Below are 22,513 nucleotides of genomic sequence, written 5' to 3' on the forward strand. Positions count from 1 at the left end.
TTTTTCATGTTAGTAAAATCCTTGTTTTATTAAAAATAACTGTTCTGTAACTTGAACTTTATCTCATTTTCAAGTTGTGAATGCACATGAAAAGTTAAAGTATTAAAACCAAGGAGAATAGAAAATCTGTAGCGTTTTTAGTGATACAGTAACCGGATTGCTTCTAGCTCTGTTCTCTCTGTAAGCGTGTCTTGCATAAGCAGTTAAGTGGCTTCTATTTAAAGGCTAAATCATTTTTGGTATATTGTCAGAATTATAGCTTTCATACTGAATTGTTAATATAACCACTTTGGAGCCATATTAAAACTAGTGTGCACCATGTGCCCCAGTTAATTGAAGAGCGAAGACTTGCTGGGTTATTTTATGTAATTCTGGGTTGCTGACCAAAAGTTTTAATTTGGACTGTTAGCCTACAATACAGAGATTCCAACCTAGTCTTTTGTGTGATGTCTTTTTCTTTAAATAGGTTATAGATATTTTCATTACTTAAAGTAACCAGTTGTACTGTGAAGAATAAAAAACTGGTTACAGTTGGCAGTGGGAAGCTTCCCATCTTTTGCTTCTGTTTAAGCATTTTCTTAGTGTTATATTGAATGCTTAGACTGCTTCCTGTTTTTACACAACAATTTTTTAATTGAAAAAGACACGACAAAACACTTTGGCCTAATAGGTGAAAAAAACCCAATAAATTTATGATTACAAGAGTACTGGTTTGAAAAATGGCAATTATGATACACATTTCAAAATCAATATACAAAAATATTTGCTTAAAATTATATTTTATCTACTGTGTGCATACTTACTACCAGACACTTTAGTAGAAAGGATTGAAGTTTGAAAGCCGATTGTCAAGAGGAAAGTGGGCAGAGTAGCTAAGAAAAATTATTTGCAGGCAAATTAAATTGATCTACCATAACAAAGGTAATATTGTGGAGAGGACAAATAGTTGAGGTGTCATACCCTGTATACGGCATGGTATGCTGCTGTGTTAAGCTTATTTCTGGAACATGTGAAGGAGTTCTTCTTCTTCCCGGTCCAGAGCCACTTCTAGTTGTAGGAAATTAGGGAGACCAAAGAAGAGCCTGCTAAGCAAAAGCAGTCGCCTGATTTCCTCTGAAGATCACATGTGAAGAGAAACCAGAGATGCTGAATGAAATACCTGTTACTTAATGAAAACAAAGTTAAAGATGGACAGGGGCTTAGGGCCAACAGATGAGAAAATTTCCATGGAGGTGTCAGTACACTCGGAGCATTTTAATACAAATGTCTCTAGCTGAAGCAGCTGCAGGTAGAGCTGGAGTGGAAAAGAAGTTCCCTAAATGAAGTATTACCCTAGACGTGTTCAGTTTAAATACAGAACTAAAACAGAACTACATCATGACATGTGCTAAACCTGGTTTGAGTGTTTACTACCAAAACACGCAGTGGGGACTGAAAAGCAGCATTTTTGTCAAGTGAAAGACAAGCTATCCCTTACAGACATTTTCCTCGGTTTTCCTTTGTATTGGGTTTGCGTGGCAAGGTTTTTGTGCAGGGGGGTTACAGAGGTGGCTTCTGTGAGAAGCTGCTGGAAGCTTCTCCTATGTCCGACAGAGCCAATGCCAGCCAGCTCCAGGACGGACCTGCTGCTGGCCAAGGCTGAGCCCATCAGCGACGGTGGTAGCGCCTCTGGGAGAAGAGATTTAAGAAGGGGAAAGGAAAAACCAACCTGCACAACAGCAGTTGCAGCTGGGAAAGAGGAGTGAGAAGATGTGAGAGAAACAGCCCTGCGGACACCAAGGTCAGTGAAGAAGGAGAGGAGGAGATGCTCCAGGCGCTGGAGCAGAGATTTCCCTATAGCCCGTGGTGAAGACCATGGTGAGGCAGGCTGTCGCCCTGCAGCCCATGGAGGTCCACAGTGGAGCAGATATCCACCTGCAGCCCGTGGAGGACCCCACGCTGGAGCAGGTGGGTGCCTGAAGGAGGCTGTGACCCTGTGGGAAGCTTGCGCTGGAGCAGGCTCCTGGCAGGACCTGTGGATCTGTGGAGAGAGGACCCCACAGAGCAGGTTTTCTGGCAGGACTTGTGACCTGTGGGGGACACATGCTGGAGCAGTCTGTGCCTGAAGGACTGCACCCTGTGGAAAGGACCCACACTGGAGCAGTTCGTGAAGAACTGTGGCCTTTGGGAAGGGCTCCCTGTCTCCTGTGGGAGGGACCCCACGCTGGAGCAGGGGAAGAGTGTGATGAGTCCTCCCCCTGAGGAGGAAAGAGCAGCAGAGACCACGTGTGATGAACTGACCATAACCCCTATTCCCCGTCCCCCTGCATCACTGTGGGGGAAGAGGTAGAGAATTTGGGAGTGGAGTTGAGCCAGGAAGGAGGGAGGAGTGGAGTGAAGGTGTTTTAAGATTTGGTTTAATTTCTCATTATCCTACTCCGATTTTGATTGGTTATAAATTAAATTGATTTACCCCAAGTCAAGTGTGGTTTGCCCGTGATGGTAATTGGTTGAGTGATCCTTCCCTGTCCTTATCTCGACCCACGAGCCTTTAATTATATTTTCTCTCCCCTGTCCACCTGAGGAAGGGGGAGTGATAGAGTGGCTTTGGTGGGCACCTGGTGTCCAGCCAGGGTCAACCCACCAAATCCTTCCCTGTGATTCTGGGGAAAAGATATGTATTCTGGGAAAGAAACATCTATATTTCAGGCTGAATTATATATGTAGGTTAATTTTTTTTTCCTTTCTTCCACTGTTCCTATCACTTTCTACTTGAGAGCAAGTACTCCATCAGGCTGGTGTGTTATGCCTTGGGGAGTGTCCTAGGTTCACTGTGTACTGCTTTTCAGCTACAAGAGAGCACAGTTCAACTTCATTATCTACTCTGCCTCTGTTATTTTGTATTAGAGCTATACTCCTGCCCCCTTCAGGAAAAGCAGTCCCATTAAAATGACAGTTAAACTGGCTGTTTGAGGCTTAAAATTTTGTTAGGTAGAGTTAATAAAAATTTCCGTTGTCTGGCATTTATGATACTGGCAATTTCTTGAGACTACAGTGCTTTGAGAGCACATGGTGTATAAGCACCAGAACAATTGTAAAGCCAAGTGCAACTGAGGCTTTCTGCTTACTAAGGTATTTAACTCCTGGAAATTTTTGCATGATTTCATGTGGGATTCTAAAATTCATTTTAAGAGATAAATTACTCCATTAACTTTACAATAGATAGCTATTATTTTATGCTCATCTAATGCTGTGATACCATATGGCGATGGAGATCTGTGAGCCTCTAAATGCTTTACATTTATTTTTGTCGTCTTGTAGTAAATTATGTTTCTGGAAAGTAGCACTTTTAATGTAGCTACTATGATCATATTTAGATACTGTCATTTCTTTCCAAACTTAGTTTTTGAAAAATCTGTGCTCAGTTTGCTTTTGGGAAATTGTGTGTGTTAACCCTGTTATGCAAAAATAATATATGTTTTCCCAGGCACTCAGTGTTTCATGCACAAAGAATGTCCTTATTCAGTGCTGTTGATGGTTTCATTTTTATGTATATTAGCTTTATGATAAAAAGCAACTTCCTATCTTTTGTATTTTTTGTCTTCCTTCTTACAGTAACATCTTTGGAGGTGGTCTTCTGCAAAAATGCAACTGTTGTATGCACTGAGGATTTAAAAAAAGGCCAACTCTGGATTTGAGTATCTCTATGAAATGTAGAAAATTTGTAATTTTAATTTGTATTTAAGATGAATTTTGTTTTACGAAGTTGACTTTTGAGTTATAAAAGTTAACTTGTCAGATTTGGAATGGTTTTTTTGTACTCAAAGGGGTAAATGTTACTTAAACATGACTTTTTGTAGCTCCTATGTTCTCTTAGTAACGAATGTACTTTATTTTAACCAACACATTGCACTGACAGTGTCCCAAAAGCCCCTTGCTGTCTTTACAGTCCAGACCACAAAAAGTTAACCTGCTGTGTAGATGGCCAGCCGTAAATGCTGGCTTTATGATTCTCATACATACCTGCTGTTTAAAGGTTAAGTTTAGTAACATAAAATGTTTTGTGTCATGTTGATTAATTGAAAGATACCAGCTGATAAAATCACTGCACTGAAGTCAGAAATTTCATACCTTCTGTTTTGCTTGACAACAAATTCTTAAGAAATAATGTGATACAGCAGCTTTCTACTGGCTAATAATTCTTGTATGTGTGAAAAAAGTGGATGGATTTCCTGATACAAGTAGAATGCTGTTAACTAATGCTTTGCCAGAACTACACATCATGCAGAAATAGGGAACTCCCAGGCTTTTAAACTACAGATGGCTTAAATACTGCTATATCCTTTGTAAGTACAGAGCCTGGCCTTACCACAGCATTGACACAATTGGTGTGCTTGGGAAAGAGTGAATAAACAGGTTTTGAGACATGTCTGAATTACTGCATACCTGAGCAAAGCGAGACAATGACAAGGGAAGAAAATTTTTTAGTTTTGTAAAAAACAGAAGTAAAACTTTAAGCAAGTTAGGTATAATCTTTTGTTCCAGTGGATTATCAAAACTGCATAATCCAGTAACAATGATAGATGTATATCCTTGGTTATGTTTGTTTCATCACATGAACTTACATTACAGAAGCAGCAATGTGTAAAAGTAGTCATTTTTATAGAACTCAGCCAAGTCCTATAACTCTTACCATTGGCCACAACTAAAGAAGAAAAGACTAGTCTTTCTTTTAAAGTAAGGTAATAATTTAATAATTTCTTATAGTGGTGCCAGATACCTGCCTTTCCAGATTTTGTTTTAGCTGAAAAGTTTGTAAGAGATCTTGATAATTATCATTGCTTATTTTGGTCAGTTGCAACTTGTAGCCATTCTCATAATGTTTACATTTTTGTTCCAGTACCTATTTTAATGCTTCATTTCTATGAAAACTGAGATAGCAGCTTCTTAGAGATAATATCTCATGTGAGCAGAGGAATATCATGCTCAGTAAGGTGATATTTATTTGAGAAGTAAGCCTTAGATTCTATTCCTGAGGATGAATTCTTTTTCGGTCTTTTCATGCTTCTGAAAGTGTTGAAGAAAAAATAGTCTGATTTTTCCTTAATGTATCCTTATTGTAGGAGTTTGTTTGTGTGTTTCATTAACCTCTGGAAGTTTTGATTTTATTCAGACACAGTTACGGTAGTTTCTTTTCACAACTTTTTTTTTTTTTTTTTTTCCCGCCTGTTATTGTCTCTTGTAGTTTTGAGAATTATAACATTCCTCCTTTATGTACTTTTTTTACATTGTTTTGTTTTAAATATTCTGAATTTAGTACTCTGTGGGAACGTGAACTGTTTATGGATAGGTATTTTTAAAAGGGAATTGAACTGTATTGATTTGAAAATAAGATTTTACCAGAGTCTTTTCCAACCACCTATTTCTCATTTTTTAAAAAGAATAAATAAATGAAGTACCTACTTTTCCGTTAGTGTTTCTTTTTTATGTTATCTTATTCTTAGCAAGGAAGTTATAATTAGAAACAATTGATAATTAGTAGCAGTTTTGGATTTAATTTGTGACATCCTATTATAGAATGTAGTATAACTACGCAATAAAGACTGTATGCATCAAAAATCAGGGAAGGAAAAATGGGTATGTTTAATCCTACTTAAGCCTTCAAAGGGATGGGAGCATAATAAGCAGAACTTAAATTTATATCTGGGTGGTTGCAGTCTAATTATGTATATGAGAAAATAAAAAAGCAACTGTCATTATTGCAATAATAACTCTAAAACATAACATGTTTTGTGCTCATTTCGGTGAACAGGAGTGTGTCAACTGTTAGGTCTAAACCATCTTTTTCATACCAAGCTGAGTAGCCAAGTCCTGGCAATATGGACTCATTGAGGACTATATGGAAGACATGTTACTTACTGGCTACCACTCTTACATGCTGTATTTTGATCAAAACAGTAAGAGGTTTACTTTCCTAGTTCCCAAGTAGTTACAAGACATCTGGACTACTTTGTTGTCATGGAACAAGAAGCAAATCTTTTTCTTTATGAACCTTTTTCTCTGCTTCTTATCTAAAGACAATTTTTCTGGTAAGTACTAATCATTTTGGCACGTACTAATCAGTTGTGAGAGAATCAAGTGAAAGCTGCAATAAAAGGTATTACTTATTTTAGTCAAGCTTTTAGCAGTCCTTTCCAACTTTCATCACTAATGAGGCGAGTAGCAGCACCCACGTGACTCTAAAAATGGTAGCTGTGAAAACTGGGGTAATTCTTTTTGAATGGAATATGATAAAAATTAGTAATCAACTATATAAACCCTTTTTCCAGTGTTTTTCAAAATGTTCAGGCATGATATTTTTCTTTCTGGACAATACTTTCTCTGAGATCTGATTTTGCTTTCTATATCTTTATAAAAAACCTTTTGATCTGAACATCAGTACATGAAAAGGAAGTGAAAAATAATGATCTGTTTCTGTACTTAAACACATGCCAGTCTTTATGAAAAAAATCTGCTGCAACATTTATAGCATTGAGAATTTGGCATGTGCCTCTAGCATCCAGCTGCTTAAGTTCCTCACATCTTGCTGTTTAGAAAGTCAATTTATTTTTTACAGAACTTATGTTCTTATACAGATAAATTTGAGACTATCACAAAATGAGACACAGTAATCAATTTAAACTCAGCAGTTGCCTGCTATTAATTGCCATTTACACACATTTAAATGCAAAGCTCATGATAGCTCTGATTCATAAAATGTTAAAGCTATTTTTAATAGGGAAAAAGTCTTGAACTCTGTATGTGGCAATAAGAATTTGCATTCCTTCTCAGGTAGGCATCTTACGATTCCATAAAGATTTCCCCTCAACACAGGCTCATTACTGTGTCTTTGAAAGCTAACTGGGAAGATATTTCTGGATTTGCAGATAGTGCATATATTTAATACAGAATATTGAGCAATAAGTTGTAAGAAAATGAGGTAATTTGACTAAAACATGGTCTTTAATGTGTTTTCATTTATGTTTATCCTTAGATAGCATTAACTGATAATAATGATAGATTCTGTGGGTTTCTGAGTTCTTGCTTTGATGTGCTATCATTATTCACAGAAGAAGGTCCATGCAGTTCCTGCCTGCATAATGTTGTATTTGGAGATGTCACTGAGACACACTCGTATACTTCTGTAATTAACACTTATTGTGGAATTAGTTTATGGATAATTTGTGCATTTTGTTAACACAAAGGATTTCAGAAAACATAATAAATGCAAAGCAGCTTGCCCCAACTCCCTAATTGCTTGTTATCAATATATGTTACCTATATGAATTTATAGATATGTATATATAAAAAGTTATTGAAACTTAAATGTAAAATTTATATAGTGTTCAGATCATAAAGTCTGACTTTCCTTGATTCATCCAGAACTATGCTATAAACGAGGCCAATGAAATTTACTTCAGAAGGTTTCTAAAGGTATCAGGATACTGGATCCAAATAAAAACTGTATGAAATGCAATTAATAATTTCTTCTTGTGCTTAGATTTTAAATGGACAATGTGTTGCTATTTTATAACAAAATAAAAGTTGGAAACATGAATAATAGTGTTTTAAATTCAAAGAGTAATCAGTTTTATCATTCATTGAGCCAGTAATTTATTTCAGAAACTGCTTGGTGATGCTTGCAACAGTGTCTGGACAGATTCTAGTGATCCCGTACAGGCAGTTAACAAACAGTAATGAGATATTGCCAGGGTAAAAGCATTATAGTGTAAACATAAGGCCTTTATAGAGAAGACAGTATGAGAGAAGTTGTTTCCCTTATCCTTTGACAAATTAGTGAAAAGTGTAATTTCAGGTGAACTAAGCAAGATTAATTTGATCAAAGGAGTAAAATTCTAGCACCAGGAGTCTGTAATGAGGCTGGCATTTATTCATTGGCATTTATTGCCTCTCAACAGCAGATAACTACCGAGCTAAGATTTAGAACAAATTCATGCTATCAACAGACAGTATACTACAGTTATATCTTTTGGAGTAAGTGGAATTTTTCAGGTTATTTTTACTGCGGCTTAACCAAACTTTTCCTTGAAGAAATGCTTTTGTCTCTTGATTGTCTTTTCTTCAGGTTATATCAGGTGGTTTAGGAAAAGGTAAGATATTACCTCTTTCTAAAAATCTTGTATCATATCCTTCAACCACAGCAACATTACTTCTACAGATTTGTTTTTAACATTTATATAGATTTAAAAGAAAAAGGAGGGAAAAATCTTTGAAAGCAAAACCTTAGCAAAATATACATGAATGTAAAAGCTCTAAATCCATGCAGCATCCTTTCTGCCTCTGTTCATCTTATTTAAAAACCTAATGCCTTCCTCCTCAGCCTACACGTGAACATGTGAACACCTGGGCTAGTCTGTTTAGTTCAATGTCATGCTGAAGCTCGAGAAGTGGGCCCATGTGAACCTCGTGAGGTTCAACAACACCAAGTGCAAGGTCCTGCACCTGGGTTGGGGCCACCCCTGGTATCAATACAGGCTGGGGCATGAAGGGATTGAGAGAAGCCCTGCCAAGAAGGATTTGGGGGTACTGGTGGATGAAAAGCTGGACATGAGCCGGCAATGTGCGCTCGCAGCCCAGAAGGCCAACCGTATTCTGGGCCACATCAAAAGAAGCGTGACCAGCAGGTCAAGGGAGGTGATTCTGCCCCTCTGCTCTGGTGAGACCCCACCTGGAGTTCTGTGTCCAGCTCTGGGGTCCTCAGCACAGGAAAGACATGGACTTGTTGGAGCAAGCCCAGAGGAGGGACACAAGGATGATCAGAGGACTGGAGAACCTCTGCTATGAAGACAGGCTGAGAGAGTTGGGGTTGTTCAGCCTGGAGAAGAGAAGGCTCTGCGGAGACCCTATAGCAGCCTTCCACTACCTAAAGGGGGTCTACAGGAAAGCTGGGGAGGGACTTTTTACAAGGGCATGTAGTGATAGGAGAAGGGTTAATGGCTTTAAACTGAAAGAGGGTAGATTTAGATTAGATGTAAGGAAGAATTTTTTTACAATAAGGGTGGTGAAATGCTGGAATAGGTTGCCCAGGGAGGTTGTAGATGCCCCCTCTGTGGAAACATTCAAGGTCAGGTTGGACTGGGCTCTGAGCAACCTGATTTAGTTGGAGATGACCCTGCTCGTTGCAGGGCAGATTGGACTAGATGACATTTAATGGTCCCTTCCAACTCAAACTATTTGATGATTCTATGCTTCTAACTGGCCAATATATGCTAAAATAGAAGATGCGGAAAAAACCACAAGGCAAAAAGAGAATGAAAACTCTCTTGATATAGCTCTTAACTACTTTTATATATTTACATATGCATATACACAGTGAGAATATGAATATTTCCATACAAGAGGATTTCCACCTAATATATTAATATGGTTGATAAAATTATTTGGTGGCAAAATTAATTTCTTGAGTTCCATTTTCAAATTTATAGTAATTATAACTTTGTTGGCTGAGTATGAACTCATTTTGATATGTAAGAAAGCGACAATTATATGTTAAAATGTAGTGGCAGGAAAAATCTCTGAGCAAAAGAATGAGCATTATAAAGGAACAGACAGGTGAATGATAAGAAAACTCTTGTACACCAGTTTTTTCTGGGATAGTATGCTCTGTTAATTGGAAAGAATGTATCCAAGAACTTAGTTACTATAGATGTTCCAGGTGGTTACATATAATATGTCCAATTTAATCAAATTATGCTTATTTATTTACATACATATTTTTAGATGAACTGGATCTCCTCCATACTGGGGGTAAATTGATGTATTTCCATTAACTTCTGTAGATACAAAACTAACTAGTATCTTCACAAGCCTTCTGCAAATTTGTTTGTTGTTTGCAAGTTGCATCTTGAGGGAAATCTGTTACTTATTAATTCTCCCATGTTACTGCATGCTGTAATGAAGTGTACAATTAGGCCTAATCTTGAATTCTTTTCAAAAAGCTTCTGAGCAATGTGTTTTCTAAAACTTACTGTAAAACTGTACTGTTAGGAGTTGAATTTAGAAAGCTTCCATTTATCAATTGCTTTGCAGCAAGGGCTTGCAAAGACTTTAACTTTTTTTTTGTAGGCTGCTGTTACTTTTTTTTTTTTTTGTATTATGTCTGTACCTTGAAGCCTCTGAAATCCCATTGTGATGTGCAAACGTCAAAAGACAGCAGTGTCTCAAATGAATGAAGTTACATGCATGCTCAAATGGCTTTAAGAAATTGAATTAAGAAGCAAAAAGAAGGGATGATGAGTAGTGACAAAATGTACTGGCTACATACTGCATGTGCACAATTTTACTTAGGTTGCCTGAGCAGACTGTTGGTACTAGAAGGTCTAAATGGCCACTCCTGCCTGGTAGAAATTAAAATCTGATGAATGGTTCATCACACAAAATAGTAGTGTTTTTTTAATTGACAGAAAAATGCAAAAATGCATTTCAGCAGATTAGATTAATGATACTGAGTATTCAGGTAGGTTTTAACCATGAAATTATGAAAGAAATGGTTTGTTTTGGAGTAGAATCAGTCTTTAGATGCTTTCATGTCCTGAAAAGGATTTGCAGCTGTCCTCAAGATACTTCCACTCTCTGCCAGTTTTTAATGAACTTGGAGATCTTGGAACTTAATCACCCTGCTTGTAAAAAGAAGGGGTCTCCTTGCATCTTTTTTCTTCCCTTTTTAGGGACTACTTTCCTTTATAATGTGATGTATCTCAGGGTCTGAAGTAACTCAGATTGATCTGTTGGGCAAGCTGATAAGTCAGGGTTTTTTTTATAAGCACAGACCATATCTTAAGCATCTCAAGTAGGGACTTTTTGAATGTGGTGAGCACATATTTTGAATGTGTGGATGATGAAAGAGAAGGGAGTAAAATGCTGATGATTTGGCTGACTTCTTTGTAGCCTAAAGGCTATATAAAAATAGCTATTGTTGTTTTAAAGAATGTCAAGAATGCCTTGAATGAAGTAAATGGCAACTGTATGTCTTCGTAAGAGGATGAAATTTGCTATGTAGCTATGGAAAGCTGGTTACCAAACTTTGGGTAATTCTAAAATACTGGGTATTTTCAAAACTATTTTCACAGTACAGATGCTATGACAGTAGAGCATCAGGAGTGTGTATCATGCTGTGATGTTTTTGCTTGTCACTCAGATTTTTTGGATATGTTAAGTTGCCACAGCAGCACTTGCTTCCTTTTCTAGATAGTGCTGTTATCACAGGAACCTTACCTATCACTTAAATGTACGTGTGCTGAGATTTTTGTGATGTCTAAAATTTTTGTTACCATTAAGTTCACTGAAAAATAAACTTTTTTCTTTATAAATGTATTCAAGAAGCACAGAATTTACTATATTAACATCTATATAAATATATTTCTATAGTATATACATGTGTATATATATGAAAAATGTATCTAGCTTATATATAAGCTACTGTTCTATAAATTTGCTATTGAAAAACCAAGTTTGCATCTGGGTCATTAGAATGCAAAAATCAATTTGAAACCTGTAAGGACTGATGATGGTTTTAGATCTGTAGACATAATCAGATGATAGATATCTTGGTTTATTTTTATTTTCTTAAAATAATTTCTAATAGCTTTACTGCCAATTTTAAAGGAAGAGAGTTTTTTTTTATCACCAAGGTAGAAGACTGTGGAAAAACTAGGTCTTTGAGGAACGGCTGACAGAACCTTAACTATAGCAGGAAAGAGCAGGTGTCACTATTAAAAAAAAAAAAGTGATTGAGAATGATGGCTATAAATAGATGAGCCATTTTAGTCATTTGCGTTTGAAAGCAGTTTAATAATTCCATGCTGAGTCCCCTTTCAACAAATTTAATGAAAATCAGCATGATGTTGTGGCAGTTACTATTGGATTCTTTTACCATCTTCTTGTGTTTCATGGTGTGAGAGATTAAAATAGCATCTAATAAACTGCATTAATGGTTCTACATTTCTCATCTGAGGCACAATTGCATACAATTCCTCCTCCTCTGGAGGGTGCCCCTGTTTTTCTGTTCATTGTTACTATGCCTAGGCACTAAGAATTGCTAAAGAGCAATTTTGTGGCTTTACTCCCTATTCATTATGTTTGTCAGTATGGAGCTACTCTGAGGCATTCTGAGCAGGAAGTAATGATTTGATTTGCAGCCTACTGTGAAAATTTATTAATCTGAATGGACCCTTCTGAAATTCTACTTGATAGGCATAAAAATAACAGATGCCTATATCATTGCTGTTATCTATTGATTTCCATAGATAAAACACACAGCGATATTTTAAGCTTAGAAAACATTCTTATCCAAATATGAATCACTTTTTCTCTTGTATTTCATCTTTGCATTTAGGATCAATAGTCAAACTATGTGTTTATTACAATGCTTGAGGAGCTATGCAATTGCAAGGGAGTTCAATACAGGGTTCAGCTGCTGGGTACCTTCTATAACTTAGTTATCTTTATGCTTTATTGTTTCCAGTAAGTTCACTGAGTGTAGTATAACAAAGCACAAAGAATGGTGACTGCATATTTTGGGACTATTTTGGAGGTACTATTCATATTTTCTTATGAAGTGTCAGTATACTGTAGGGCCAGTGGGAGAGACTTCAGTTCTTGGATTCAAGGTACAGTGTCTGTAGAGCGTTCTCATGTTCTCAGTCTTTTTAAGTTTGGGAACTTCTGTTACTGTTTGAAAAATAAAAGTTAGCTATAGGGGAAGAGCGATTTGGTTGACTATTTAAACTGTCTATCTGTGTATAAAATATATAGACAATGTATTTTAATTTAGATGCTCCTTCTCTAGCAAATAATGGAAGTTTTAAACTAACCTGAAACTTATATGCCTTGGACTTGACCAAGAGAGAAGTCTAGAAGGAACGTAGATGTACTGACTACTGACAGCAATATAGACAATTAAAAACCCAGTTCCTTACTGGTTACTTCCTAAGTACAGGAAGTCTTATTTCTTGATTTATTTATTTTACATCTCAGTTCATGTTTCCTTCTCAGCAATAGTTTGGTCAATATATTTCTGTGGGTATAGTCTCAAAGCCTTCCTGATCCTCTGGATTTCTACACTGAGACTCTGGTTTCTCTAAAATCCCATTCTGTGCTTTCAACCAGGTCTCCAAAATGATCTCAAATCCTGCAGGCTGCTGCATTAACTGTTCTGTTCATTTTGCTGAGTTTCTGGGACTTAACTGGAACAGATGCTTTATGGTAGTCTCTTGCAACAAATGAGTCTTTACAGAATCTTCAGATGTAAAAATAGCCCAGCTAGAGGTTTTCCTTACCACAACATGTACATAAAATAACACTCATACACCATGTTACCTTTAATTTTCTCCACGATGTCAGTCTCTAGTTCCCTGTCTTTTCCCCTGCCCCAGCAGTCACAGTACTCTGACTTTCTCAGCTGTGGTGTAGTTTTCATTATTTTTTGCAAGCATGAAGGGCTATGGGAAAGAACATGGGAAAGACTGGACTTTTTTTACATTTTTTTTTTTAATCAGTTCATTAATCTCAGATTACTATTGTAAAACACAGATTTTTTGGATCTGATACTGCTTTGAAAAAAAAAAATATTTTTTTAAATGTGAATACCGTGAAATAAATTCCTGTAAGTGGGTGCTGCGGTGCAGCATGTGCAAATGCATCTGCTACAGTAACAATCTGTTAATGGGCACTGTTTCTATGTTTTTCCTCTAATATCCAATCAAAATAGAAGCTTTGTTCATGGAGAAAATGGGCCTTACTTTTCTTTGCCCCTTAAAGACTAGAGAAAATGATTAATATTTCCTCATGAAATTTCCTGTTCATTTAAGCTGGTTGTTGCATATTTGAGAAATACTGTCTTGAGTAATTCTTTTGAAATGAATGTGCAAACCTGTTAAACTAGGCACAAAACCTATAAACTGTAGAATATTTTATGAAACTTAAACATGGTTTTATGGAAAAAAAAATATTTATTTGAACTTGCAAACAAAATGAAACAGCTCCTCCTCCTGCCTTGTTATTAAAAATAGTGTTATAGTGCCATATAAAGTATTGTAGAGGATATGAAAGAGGAGGGTTAGGGGATAACAAAGATTTTAAAAAGCCATTTGAAAATAAATGCAGTGTACTGGTGTACTGTAAATGTTTTTGCTTTTTCAGAATACAGAGGTGTTGTCTTTATTTCAGATATAATCTTGTGTTCTTAATTTTTTACTGAATAAGAGTTTACATCTCCATTCTTGAAATCAGATGTAATTTTAAGTTCAAGTTGAGAGGGAGTTTTGACAGCATTAGTGTGGAATGGCTGTGTTTTCAGTGAACAGTGAGCATGTGCTAAACAACTGATGTGATTTAATGGTTACCAGGTTAAAGCTGAACAAAACAAAAAGGCAGGGATGGTGATGCTATCTAGAGAAATTTTACTGGCAGTTGTAATTGTCAATTGCCTTTTGTATGAGGGTAATGGTGAAAATTCCATTGGCTTCAGTAGGTCATGGGTTTCATTTAAAAAAAAATTAAAATATCAGGAACCTTTCTGAAGATTTTACATTACTTTCTAATCTGATAAAATAGGGAGTGACTTTCTACTCATGACAGAGTCAAGAGAAATAAGACTATGAAACTTGCTGAGAGTTGCGTTACAGGAGAAATGAAAGCTTAATTGTATGTGGAATACCAGCAGTGTAGAATGTAAATGTGGTGCTGCTGGATGGTAGTTTTAGAAAGGCTCAGGGAAAAATAGTATTGATTTATTTTATATTAAAATAAAGGCTCTTTGGGAAATAAGATTCATATTGCTATATTATTTGAAGAACATACCTCAAAGTAGTCCTTTCTTTTCTTTTTGAAAGAAAAAATATCTTTCTGATTCTTTTCTTACTAGTGGTTGTAAGTAGGAAATCAAACCTAGACTTTATGAGATGTCTGAATATTTATATCCCTATGCAGCTAACAAATACTGTTCTGTAACCATGTGACTAGGATAGTCTCTGCTTCTAGTGGGTTAGACAAAGACCAACAAACGAGAGACTGAAATTTTAGTTTGTTTTTGTCACTTAGCTCAGGATCATCAAAAATTTTGAAACACCTTAATACTTTGAATAAATGGATCTTATTGCTTTGATTTTTTTTAATATTTTCTCTAAATGTCTTTGTGCCTTAGATTTATATCTGCTAAAGAATAATATTTAATAACTTTATGCTAAGCTGCTTATATTAATTAATAGATGCACAGTGGTTTGGAAATGAAGAGGTTTATGTAAAGTCTTATTCAGGATAGCAATTGAGCATTCTGCGCAAAAGGATCATTTGGCCAGGTGTATGTCAGACTGTAACTGCTTAATCTTCCTGTAACTGCAAACTTGAATTGTGTCAGGGCAAGCCCAGCTGAGCATTCACTAGCTGGGCAGCTGACTTGTTAATTCTTTAATTTTTAAACAAGCAGTGAAAATGGTTGGAAATGGAAGGTCTGAAGGGCAGCTAGTGAACAAATCAGTGGAAGCTTTTTCTACTCTTATGATAGCAGGAAAATTTCTGAATCCATTCTGTATCTACTTGGTAAACTAATTTAAAAAAAGAAATACCAGTTTGTGTTTTAGACATAATTTTCCGGTGCGTGCTAGGTATGTATTATTGTCTGTTTCATTTAGCATTATTTTTATTTAGCAGAAAGCAGATTATTACAACCCTAGAGGATTGGACATAATGGTATTTCTCTCGGGTGCAATATATATTGCATCTTCAGCATTAATAAACAATTGATTTTGAAGTTAATTGTTGATATTGATGGATATGCTACATTGATTTCTTGATCAGATTTACTGAGTGTTGGTTGTCATCAGAAGGAACCTTTGTTTCACACCAGATGCAGGGTAGCGTAAATCAACTTGGACAGATGTCATTAATGCCTTGTAACTTGAGTAACTGTGAACAAATCATGAGTCTACAGAGGCTGTTGTTGTGCACTGCAAAGATTTTTGCCACCTGACACTCGAACATTTTGCATCACAAGTCATTTGAAAATAGCTTTAAACAAGACACATCTTCTATATATTTCTGTCCTCTCCTCCCCCGCTCCGATCTCCCCATTTCTTGTCATATGGTAAAGCAGGCCAGGCTATAGGACTTCAAAGAACAGCTTTGGTCCTGTTTCTACATCCAAGTAAAAAGTATATTTATTTCATAATAGAAATATCTTTGAAACACTGCAGATGCACATTTGCTCTAAATTAGATGTTTATATAATTTCAAGGGACATGTCATAATTAATTTCTTCTTCTTCTATGTGAGTAATGCCTAATTTGATTAGAATGTTCTGTTTTGTTAGATACTTAGAAACTACCAAGATATAGATGTGTATGACTTGGCTAGGCATGAGGGAGTTAGATTCACATGTTCTGTTTTGATAAGTTTTTAAGAAAGCAATGGTAATACTAAAACCTTTTCTTCCCTTCTGAGATGTATTGGGTGTCCCCGTCCAGTTTGTTGCAGCAGGGGAGCTGCAGGGGGGCCCTCTGTGAGGAGCGACCAGGGGCTGTCCTGTGCCAGACACAGCTGGTTCCAGCTGCCTCTGCAATGGACCCACCACAGAGCACAGGTGAGCAGCAGAGAGAAGCTGTTATGGACTCACTGCAGCCCATCGGTCCCCATCCCCCTGCACCACTCGGGGTGGGGGGTGGTAGCGGAGTCAGGGATGATGGAGTCAAGTTGAGCTTAGGAAAAAGGGAGGTCGAGGGAAGACATTGTTTTAATTTGGTCTTTGTTTCTCACTACCAAGGTCTATTTTAGTTGGTAATAAATTAAATTAATTTTCCACAGGTGAAGTGTATTTTGCTGGTGACTAATTGGCAGGTGATCTCCCTGACTTTATCTCAACCTGTGACCTTTTTTCATGGTTTTTTTCATGTTATTTTCTCCCCCCATCATGTTGAGGAGGGGCAGTGAGAGAGTGGCTGGGTGGGTGTCTGGCAGCTGGCCAAGGTCAACCCTCCGCATGAAGTTATCTCTGAAAGTAGTGCTTACCTGTGGAGAGCTTAATACTGTTGTCTTTAAACTTAAGATGGCTAGTAGCTTATCGAATAATCAGACCTTAAAATACTGTACTATCGCTTCTTCCAGAATCTTCTTTGTAGTACCTGAAAAGCCTGCTCATTAGTTACTGCTAATTGTATACTTTACCTTACCATTTTTTAAATGTCTAGATTCTGAATCTGTGAATAGTTGTGATTCTGTATGGCTTAAAAGTCTCTTGCAAAACCTCTTGAAATCCATGGAAGTGAAATTAACTAACCGTTGTTTGTTGGAGTCTGAATGGTTGATGGAATTGACAATATTTGTACTTTCTACTTGCATGTCCTAAATATTATAGCCATATTTTTTCTGTTTCCTTTTGATGTATTAAGCTATAGATTAACAATGACCATGATAAAGACATTTAAAAATTATGCAATAAATAATGCAAAAGACAATTTAGCTTAATCCTTCAAAAGACATGGTAAAATTCAGAAGTAACTTTTTAGTATGACAGTTCCTCAATACTATTAATGAATGATATAGTCCTGTATAAGGTGCCTCATCTTTTTATGTCTTACATAGAGATTATTAAAATTGCACTATATTCTGAATCAAATTGAATTACAATTACATGGCAGTCCTTATGCATTTAGATATTTGAAATTGATTTGAAAACTACAGGGGAATATGATTATATTTTTAAAGGCTCTTTTACTGAATAATTTCTATCCGTTAATATCATGAACATTCCAGTCAACATATTGTGTCTGTTGCCCAGTGGAAATGGACAGCCAAGTCAAAATGTGGAAGGTAACTAGGAACCATCAGCCACCTAAGATATGAACAGGAAATCTTTTTTTTGGTTATACAAATAATGAAAATGCGAGGTGCTTGATGTTGAGATGAATAAAGATGATGGCATGTATTGGCTTTGTCAGCTTCCAGCTCTGCTGTGTATTAAGCAAAAAATGAGAATAAAATGTAGAAACATATGGACCTGAGATAAAAGAGGAGAAGTAAAAAGAGAGAAAGGCCTTTTAACTTATGTGCTTTGATGCTTTCTTATCCGTGTGTCCCTGTCTCCAAAGTCAGTGCTGTATCTACCAGGCTTAGTGAGTATTCGTGTGTTGCCATGTAGGCTGCAATAAAATTTGTAGCTGTGTAGTTGTGAAAAACAGAAGTCTATGATCCAGAAAGTCCCAGAAGAAACTCAGCATTGCCTCCCCAAAGATATAAAAAGGCAGTGGCTGGGAGCAGCAGTGGGATTTGTCTGAGTTGAAGCTTGAAGATACCGTCTGCCTTAAAAGCCCAAATCTGTAAGGACCATTTGGCCAACTGATCACTTGGGACTCATGTAAGACTGTGTATGTGCCTGTGTAGGTAGGGATTGGGTGCTTTCCACACAAACTAAATCAAATGTGCCTTGTATCTGAATAGTTACTTACAACTGTATTTTGAACACGGTGGAGGAGTATTAAGAGAGGTGACTGAGATCAGCTCCTTACCAGAATAATTTATAGCTTACTACTTGCAAGAAAATGCAACATGAGATTATTCTCTGGCAACCAGTAATGTCATAAGCATACAATGATCAGTAAAAAGTAAAGGAGTGGACAGTGAGGGCTGTATGAGTCTATCTCTTTGTTTCCTTATGTTTTGTTAAAATTTTTTGAAGACAAAGCATAACACATCAAGTAGGATAAAACACCTTCCTAGAAACATCACACCGGTAGAGTCTCCCAAACTTTCTGTATGTGACCTCAGAAGAGAAGGAATTGCTGGGTTACTTCTTTTGGAACAGAGCAACGCCTGCCTGAATACTATATTTGGATCCAAGACTGATTTGTACTTGATGGAAAAACCCAAACCACAATTCTGAAGTTGGTGAAATTAGTTGAAAAGATGGTTTCTAAATGTTCTCTGTGGATTATTAGATGTTTGTCATGAATAGAAGTGACATTGGGAGATGCTGCTTTTTTTTTTTTCTTTCCCCCCTGAAGTAAGCCTGAATGAATGTCTGAAATTCTGCTGAAGAATGGATCCCCAGTTTGTACCAGCTGCCTTTCTTTTGCACCTCAGGATTCATTTTTCCAGTCCTTCCTTTTCCTCCACAGTGTGTGGAGAGAGAGCATAGGTAATATAAACACAAAGTAACTATAATTATACTGGCAGCATGACACAGGAAGAGAAAAATCTAAGTGCTTCTAGTTCTGTTCATTCTAAGTCAGGAGCTTTTATATTAGCATCAAGATGGCACATTCACAGATATTCTTTTATCTGGTAACATTGGAGCTTGTTTTTGGGACAGAAGCATTTATACTTGCTTGAAGAGAGAAAAATCACTTCTGCTGAAGCCCAGTAGATCTTCCAGTACAAAACGTTACGTGCCATTAGTTTGAATGGGCGGAAGTACTTTTACCTGAAGTAAAAAAGGCTGACCTGTTTCCTATTTCAGTTATGCTAACCTTTTGTTGTACATCTATAATTAGCACATAAATAGATTTTCAAAGGCCTTCTAAAAAAATAATAAATTGTTACATGCTTTATATAGTAGACATTTCTGTATTATGCTTTGTAGATGCATCTGTTCGAACGTCTCCATGAGATTCCAAGTGATTGTTAGCTAGCTGACTGGCTGGTTAAGTGAAATACCTGGTTTATCAAAATCCCTTTGTTTCAATTCTCCTCAGAGAAGGAATTTTCTGTTCATAACTGTTGTAAGCTGGATAGAGCTGGTGAAGAGAAAATTACAATATGTCAGTTGCAGTTGTGATCATCAAGGTTGGTCTTTAGAGTGATTGTTTTTGTCTCATTGGTAGCTAAATTTGTCAAGAAAGAAGCATTATTCAGGCTATTTCTGCTCTCATGTATGTTTGTTAGTCAGCCAAGATGCATTTTCCCTCAACTTACTTCCGTCAAACAATATAAAATTTGGAATAACAATGGTAAAAACCCACCAACTTCAAGATAAGAGAGTTCCCAAACTTTTCTTTGGTGTTTCTGGTTTTGTAGCCTTGACAATACTCATAACCTCTACTAGAAAAATTCCTATGCAGGAAAAAAAAAAAAATCACTAAAATTCTTGTTTGTAATAGAGGAAAAAGACTTAAGGATTAGCCAAAATCATATATTGTTGAACAACAAAGCATACCTTTAATATGAGGAACAATGTTTTAAGGATGTTAATCATATAGCATGATCCATATTTTCTTCCTCTCTTTTTTTTAAGTTAGGTTTTTTGGTCTATGCACCTGTAAATTGCAAACATCGGTTATCTATCATATTATAAATTATATGTCAATCAAAAGAATAACATTTAGCCTTGAGTAGTGATCAGCCCTTCTCTGACTGTGTGCCACAATGAAAATATTTTCATGTCTATATATAGATGTTACTTTTAACCTAGAATCAGATATTTTCTAACATAGCTTGTTTTCTGAAGCCTGAGTGGTATGCTGCTGAGGCTGGCACACTACATAACTGCAAACCAAGGGAAAAACATAGCTGTACTATAAAGTGGCTTTTTTAAATTTATGTAAATTATCTGATTGTAGATGTTTGTAGAAAATTGTTTCTGCATTTCAGGATGGAAGTACTCCAGTTTTGTTTACTGTGCATGTCTAAAAAGTGCGTTCCATTTTACTTAAAATTTTTCAGGTCTGGTCCCTGCCAGAATATGACTTAAAAAATCTTGTGCAAAATATTTAATGTAGTTCTAAATGGAGAGAGAAGAGCTTACTTTTTTTTCCATTAAGGACTTGGGACTCCTTTTTAGCTCTTCTTGTAGTACAGATGACTGAGGGGTGGAAACTTCAAATTAAACTCAGTATTAATCCTTTTTCAGAGAAGATCCTTTGTATTCCACTGAAAATGGGTATGATTTAACCAATTAATAAATCTTTAGAAGTTACTTCTTTTCAAAATCACACACTGTTTATTAGTACTTTCATAGTGCTTTTGGCAGCATTCAGAACATAGAATGAACTCTACTGAAAAACATATCACAAAGCTTCAATAAAGCAGGTGAGAAAGCATGAGTGTAATCACTGTAGACATTAATCAAAATGAAATCCTCTCTCTCCTTTTGGATAAAAGCTTAGCTTTGGATTAATGTCATTTAAGTTAGTGGTTTTTAAAACAAGACAGCTCTTACCTTGTAAGAGTGGAAGAATTACCTAGTTTGTTATGAAGTGAAGGCTGCACACCTCTCAAGATTTATTGTATTGTTTGTTTAGTTTGGAATTACTTGTCTATCTGTATTTGGTCCTGTCCCACTCCTCACAAAACTGTAGTTTTCCTTCTGGGTCCTCCTGCCTTTAAACTATTTCAGTGTCTCTGTTTTCTTGCTTAAAATATTATATTATTAATAGCAGTCTGTCCTTTCCAATAGGAACTTGTAGTCATTCACCTCCAGACTAAGGGTATATTCAGGTGGCTTGCATTTCAGCATCCTGTCAGATGGTTCTGGGCTGAAGAAGTTTCTAGTCGATAGGAAATTTCTAGTCAGTTTGGAAATTCACAAAGTCTAAACTCCATTTTTCTTAATCATTTTAGTATATGTTTGTTAGAAATACTTCTCTTGACATCAGTTGCAGCAGAAGGTGATTCTTCCCTTTTGATATCATTGCAGACCTTTTAACAGACTTTCATTGGCCTCAGGTAAGACTGGAATTACCTTGTCCATTATTAGTGATGTTCCTCCAAAAAGGAAACATTGTAGTAAGACAGTATTAAGTCATGTCTTAATGTAAGGGTTAGTCATATGAGGGAGTGAAGTCACTATTCTGTTTTAGTATGGACCCTTTTCTAAGCTATTTTATAAAAACTGGGTAGGAATTTTGCATTTTGGGACAAAAGTTAGAAATCAAACTTCATTGTGTGAGTTTGGTAAACTAGTTTAGGGAATGTTTCTGTTCCATTTCTTCCTCACTTCAGAGAGATCACTTAATGGATTTCCCTAAACTAGTTAGAAGGTAGTTCTTTTTTTCTTTTTCATTCCCTCCTCCCCATGCCCCCCTAACGTAAATGAAATATTATGTGTGATAGAAGTTCTGACTCTGAGTGGAAGTCAGAAAAGTGAAGATTTTTAGATACTTACAACTTTGCAAATAAGGTCGTGAATAAAGCTTTAATTCCACTACTAGTTTTATTTTAATAACTGCTTCATTCAGTTTGCCCCAGCACAATATTTGTAATTGGTTTAAAGAAAATTTTCAAGTGACAGGTGAAGAAAAGGAAACTTGGAAGAAAGTATATAAATGATTAAGTGTCCAACATGCAACAGAACACTTGTTATTTTCAGGTTCTTGTTCCTTGGAGAAGTGAGGAAGTAAATTCAAGTCTAGCAGCCTTGAGGATTAGGCTATTGTCCACCCATTATGACATGGTCCTGATGGACATATCATTCCAGCTCCTTTATGATGATTTTCCCCCATATATGTGACTTTTCACTTAGCGAAACATGAACAGATTCAAATTACTA

This window comes from Haliaeetus albicilla, chromosome 1 (genome assembly GCF_947461875.1).
Source record: "Haliaeetus albicilla chromosome 1, bHalAlb1.1, whole genome shotgun sequence".
Lineage (NCBI taxonomy): Eukaryota > Metazoa > Chordata > Aves > Accipitriformes > Accipitridae > Haliaeetus > Haliaeetus albicilla.